General features: G+C 38.0%; 1 protein-coding gene across 1 annotated transcript in view; it reads left to right on the forward strand.

Moving 5' to 3' along the window:
• The window catches only part of LOC128666736 (myb-related transcription factor, partner of profilin-like), a 93,784-nt gene that overhangs the window by 34,308 nt on the left and 52,945 nt on the right, over positions 1-6,531 (forward strand). The window lies entirely within an intron of this gene.

The following is a 6,531-nucleotide window of genomic DNA, read 5'->3' on the forward strand; positions in this document are numbered from 1 at the left end:
GAGCTGGTTGTACGTGCTCGTGCACGATTTCCCCATAGACATCAATGGGGAGAGCCGGCTGAGAAAAAGTGCAACGCCTGTAAAAAAGCAGCGTAAAGCTCAGTAACGCATCCCCATTGATTCCTATGGGGAAATAAAAGTTATGTTTACACCTAACACCCTAACATGAATCCCGAGTCTAAACACCACTAATCTTACATTTATTAACCCCTAATCTTCCGCCCTGACATCGCCGACACCTACATTATACTTCTTAAACCCTAATCTGCTGCCCCCAACATCGCAGACACCTATATTATATTTATTAACCCCTAATCTGCTGCCCCTAACATCGCAGACACCTACATTATATTTATTAACCCCTAATCTGCCGCCCCCAACGTCGCTGCCACTATTCTAAATTTATTAACCCCTAAACCTAAGTCTAACCCTAACACCCCCTAACTTAAATATAATTTAAATAAATCTAAATAAAATTCCTATCATTACCTAAATTATTCCTATTTAAAACTAAATACTTACCTATAAAATAAACCCTAAGCTAGCTACAATATAACTAATAGTTACATTGTAGCTAGCTTAGGGTTTATTTTTATTTTACAGGCAACTTTGTATTTATTTTAACTAGGTACGATAGTTATTAAATAGTTATTAACTATTTAATAACCACCTAGCTAAAATAAATACAAATTTAATAAATAAAACCTAACCTATGTTTCACTAACACTACACTACAATTAAATAAATTACCTAAATGAAATACAATTAAATAAATTAAATACAATTAGCTAAATTACAAAAAAAAAACACACTACATTACAGAAAATAAAAAACTAATTACAAGATCTTTAAACTAATTAGACCTAATCTAATAGCCCTATCAAAATAAAAAAGCCCCCCCAAAATAAAATAAAAAACCTAGCCTAAACTAAACTATCAATAGCCCTTAAAAGGGCCTTTTGCGGGGCATTGCCCCAAAGAAATCAGCTCTTTTACCTGTAAATAAAAAATACAAATACCTCACAACAGTAAAATCCACCACCCACACAACCAAACCCCCCAAATAAAACCCCAACTAAAAATACCTAAGCTCCCCATTGCCCTGAAAAAGGCATTTGCATGGGCATTGCCCTTAAAAGGGCATTTAGCTCTATTGCTGCCCAAAGCCCTAACCTAAAAATAAAACCCACCCAATACACCCTTAAAAAATCTTAACACTAACCCCCGAAGATTCACTTACCGGGAGAAGTCTTCATCCAAGCGGCAAGATGTCCTCAACGAAGCCGGCAGAAGTGGTCCTCCAGACGGGCAGAAGTGGTCCTCCAGACAGGCAGAAGTCTTCATCCAGATGGCATTTTCTATCTTCATTCTTCCGACGCAGAGCGGCTCCATCTTCAAGACATCCAATGCGGAGCATCCTCTTCCAACGAAGTCTTCTTCCAGAATGAATATCTCTTTAAGTGACGTCATCCAAGATGGCGTCCCTTAGATTCTGATTGGCTGATAGAATTCTATCAGCCAATCGGAATTAAGGTTGAAAAAAATCCTATTGGCTGGTGCAATCAGCCAAAAGGATTGAACTTCAATCCTATTGGCTGATCCAATCAGCCAGTAGGATTGAGCTAGCATTCTATTGGCTGATTGGAACTGCCATATAGTGCTACAGATGCTACCTAGGTATCTCTTCAACACAGAATATCACGGGAACAGAGCAAATATGGTAATAGAAGTCATTTTTTTTATTAAATATTATTCTCTGTCTGAATCAGGAAAGACATTTTTGGATTCCACATCCCTTTAAAGGGACAGACAACACCAGAATATTTATTGTTTAAAAAGATAGATAATCCCTTTATTACCCATTCCCCAGTTTTGCATAACCAACACGTTCTATAAATACACTTTTTACCTCTGTGATTATTTTGTATCTAAACCTCTGCAGACTGCTTCTTATCTCAGTGCTTTTTACAGACTTGCATTTTAGCCAATCAGTGCTGACTCCTAGGTAACTTCATGTGCATGAGCACAGTGTTATCTGTATGGCACACATGAACTAACACCCACTAGCTGTGAAGAACTATCAGATGCACTGAGATAAGAGGCGGCCTTCAAGGGCTTAGAAATTGACATATGAGCCTACCTAGGTTTAGCTTTCAAATAATACCAAGAGAACAAAGCAAAATTGATGATAAAAGTAAATAAAGTTGTTTAAAATTACATTCTCTATCTGAATCACAAAAGTTTATTTTGGTCTTTACTGTCCCTTTAAAAACACTTTAATTAGAATGATAAAAAAAACTTTATTAAATAAACCACTCTCACTGTGTTCACTGGGACTGAAGGGGAGGGGCCAAGACAAGTTAATGTTAACAATCACTGACTGGCTGTTACAGTGATCACATGACCATAGTTCACCTTTTTTAGGCAATTACTGGACTGAGCCACTGAGCCTGATACCAGCATGCACTGCACCATGCTAGTATATAGGCTGCATTTAATTATACAATCACAGCAGTGTGTATCTCATGAATGGAGGCACCGAAACTGACACCCTGTCCCTGTGATCGCTAGCCTGGGGTGTCCTCCATTATGTCTGCACTGCCTGATTCCTGCTGCATGCAGAAATAGCGTGCCAGTCTCACTCCTGCCGCCTGCAGAAATAGCGTGGTGGTCTCACTCCTGCCGCCTGCAGAAATAGCGCGCCAGTCTCACTCCTGCCGCCTTCAGAAATAGCGCACCGGTCTCACTCCTGCCGCATACAGAAATAGCGCACCGGTCTCACTCCTGCCGCCTTCAGAAATAGCATGCTGGTCTCACTCCTGCCGCATGCAGAAATAGCGCGCCGGTCTCACTCCTGCCGCCTGCAGAAATAGTGCACCGGTCTCACTCCTGCCGCCTGCAGAAATAGTACGCCATTCTCACTCCTGCTGCATTCAGAAATAGCGCGCCGGTCTCACTCCTGCCGCATGCAGAAATAGCGCGTCGGTCTCACTCCTGCCGCATGCAGAAATAGCGCACTGATCTCACTCCTGCCGCATGCAGAAATAGCGCGCCGGTCTCACTCCTGCCACCTTCAGAAATAGCGCGCTGGTCTCACTCCTGCCGCCTGCAGAAATAGCGCAACGGTCTCACTCCTGCCGCCTGCAGAAATAGCGCGCCGGTCTCACTCCTGCCGCATGCAGAAATAGCACGCCTGTCTTACTCCTGCTGTATGCAGAAATAGCGTACTGGTCTCACTCCTGCCGCCTACAGAAATAGCGCGCCTGTCTTACTCCTGCCGCCTGCAGAAATAGCGTGCTGGTCTCACTCCTGCCGCCTGCAGAAATAGCACGCCTGTCTTACTCCTGCCGTCTGCAGAAATAGCGTACTGGTCTCACTCCTGCCGCCTACAGAAATAGGGCGCCTGTCTTACTCCTGCCGTCTGCAGAAATAGCGTGCTGGTCTCACTCCTGCCGCCTGCAGAAATAGCGCGCCGGTCTCACTCCTGCCGCCTGCAGAAATAGTGCACAGGTCTCACTCCTGCCGCCTGCAGAAATAGTGCACCGGTCTCACTCCTGCCGCCTGCAGAAATAGTGCACCGGTCTCACTCCTGCCGCCTGCAGAAATAGCGCGCCGGGTATATTTGGCCATTTGTGGGCATGCGATAAATTAGCGCTTCACTTGTAATCTAGCCCTAAATAAACGCTAGATAGAATGATGCATACAAATAAAGATTAGTCTGAGAATAACATAAAGTTTGATTAGCTGGTTAAATAGTGACAAAATAAGTGTTAAGTATTAGTGTCTATAAAACAATGGGAGCTGCCATCTTGTAACTTAGGTTACCTTCTCTGCTGTGGCCAATTAGAGACGTTATAAATAGATCACTAGAGTGTGCAGCCAAAGGCTGTTTAGAATATAACAGTGTTCTGCACTTTCACTTCTAACAGGAACTGAACAACTCACAATTTCATAATGCAATTACAGGAAAAGGGGACAAAATAAATAATGAAAGTATATATCAGACTTTTTTATATATATATATATATATATATATATATATATATATATATATATATATATATATACGATTTATCAATTTATATTACCATAATATAGTTCTAAAAACCACATCTGTATATTATTGTAAGACTAATTTTTGCCTTAAATAAATCATTATGTCTAACAGTTCCTGTTTATCACCCCTTTAAAGGGACGTAGAACCCAAAATGTTTCTTTCATGATTCAGATAGAACATAGAAATGTAATCAACTTTCTAATTAAATTCTAATTTAATTGTTTTCTTGTTATCCTATGTTGGAAAGCAGGATGGTAAGCTCAGGAGTGTACATGTGTCTGCAGCAGTATATGGCAGCAGTTTTACAACAATGTTATACATTAGCAGGAGCACTAGATGGCAGCAGTTTTATAACAATGTTATACATTAGCAAGAGCGCTAGATGGCAGCAGTTTTATAACAATGTTATACATTAGCAAGAGCACTAGATGGCAGCAGTTTTATAACAATGTTATACATTAGCAAGAGCACTAGATGGCAGCAGTTCTATAATATTATACATTAGCAAGAGCGCTAGATGGCAGCAGTTTTGCTATAATGTTATACATTAGCAAGAGCGCTAGATGGCAGCAGTTTTATAACAATGTTATACATTAGCAAGAGCACTAGATGGCAGCAGTTTTATAACAATGTTGTACATTAGCAAGAGCACTAGATGGAAGCAGTTTTATAACAATGTTATACATTAGCAAGAGCACTAGATAGCAGCAGTTTTATAACAATGTTATACATTAGCAAGAGCACTAGATGGCAGCAGTTTTATAACAATGTTATACATTAGCAAGAGCACTAGATGGCAGTAGTTTTATAATAATGTTATACATTAGCAAGAGAACTGGATGGCAGCAGTTTTATAACAATGTTATACATTAGCAAGAGCACTAGATGGCAGTAGTTTTATAATAATGTTATACATTAGCAAGAGCGCTAGATGGCAGCATTTTTGCTATAATGTTATACATTAGCAAGAGCGCTAGATGGCAGCAGTTTTATAACAATGTTATACATTAGCAAGAGCACTAGATGGCAGCAGTTTTATAACAATGTTATACATTAGCAAGAGCACTAGATGGAAGCAGTTTTATAACAATGTTATACAGTAGCAAGAGCACTAGATGGCAGTAGTTTTATAATAATGTTATACATTAGCAAGTGCACTAGATGGCAGCAGTTTTATAATAATGTTATACATTAGCAAGAGCACTAGATGGCAGCAGTTTTACAACAATGTTATACATTAGCAAGAGTACTAGATGGCAGTAGTTTTACAACAATGTTATACATCAGCAAGAGCACTAGATGGCAGCACTATTTCCTGTCATGTAATGCAGCAGACACGTGAACGCTGCCTACCTAGATATCCCTTCAACAAAGAATTAAAGAGAATAGAGCAAATTTGATAATATAAATAAATTGGAAATTTTTTAAAAATTGTATTCTCTATCTGAATCATAAAAGAAAAAAATTGTGTTCCATGTCCCTTTTAAATAAGTGACTATTTTTTTACTATTTTAAATCTAATAAAAAATAAATGTTTCTTTACACGTGTATTATTTATTATTTTATTTTTAATAGTAAATTATCTACATTTCTTGAAATTTTAAATTATAAACATATTAAGAAAAAAATTATTATATTATAAAAAATAAGTAAAGAGCTTGTTTTGAAAAATGTAGAAAATATACTTTATTAAACATTAACGGCTATATTACGAGTCTTGCGTTATGAGTAAAAAAGCAGCGTTAAGCCTCATAACGCTGCTTTTTTACTATCGCTGGTATTTCGAGTCTTGCAGGTTTAGGGGCACCGCACACTTTTTTGGCCTTACCGCAAATCAACTTACGCAAATTGCGTATAGTCTTTTTTCTATGGGACTTCCATAGTGCCTGGTTATACGAGCTTGTCCTGGAAGGCCAAAACGTGAGCGGTACACCCTACCCCGTCAAGATTCGTACCGCATTCTAAAGTCAGTAATAACCTCTAATCTGCTGTCCCTAACATCACCGCCACTATATTAAGTTTATTAACCCCTAAATCTAAGTCTAACACCCCCCAACTTAAATATAATTAAAATAAATCTAGATAAAATTTACTATTAATAACTAAATAATTCCTATTTAAAACTAAATACCTGTAAAATAAACCCTAAGCTAGCTACAATATAACTAATAGTTACATTGTAGCTAGCTTAGGTTTTATTTTTATTTTACATGCAAGTTTGTATTTATTTTAACTAGGTAGAATAGTTATTACATAGTTATTAACTATTTAATAACTACCTAGCTAAAATAAATACAAATTTACCTGTAAAATAAAACCTAACCTAAGTTACACTAACACCTAACACTACCCTACAATTAAATACATTCCCTACATTAAATACAATTAACTAAATTCAAAACAATTAGCTAAATTACAAAAAAACAAACACTAAATTACAGAAAATAAAAAACAAATTACAAGATCTTTAAACT

This window comes from Bombina bombina, chromosome 7, assembly GCF_027579735.1.
Source record: "Bombina bombina isolate aBomBom1 chromosome 7, aBomBom1.pri, whole genome shotgun sequence".
NCBI classification, from domain to species: Eukaryota; Metazoa; Chordata; class Amphibia; order Anura; family Bombinatoridae; genus Bombina; species Bombina bombina.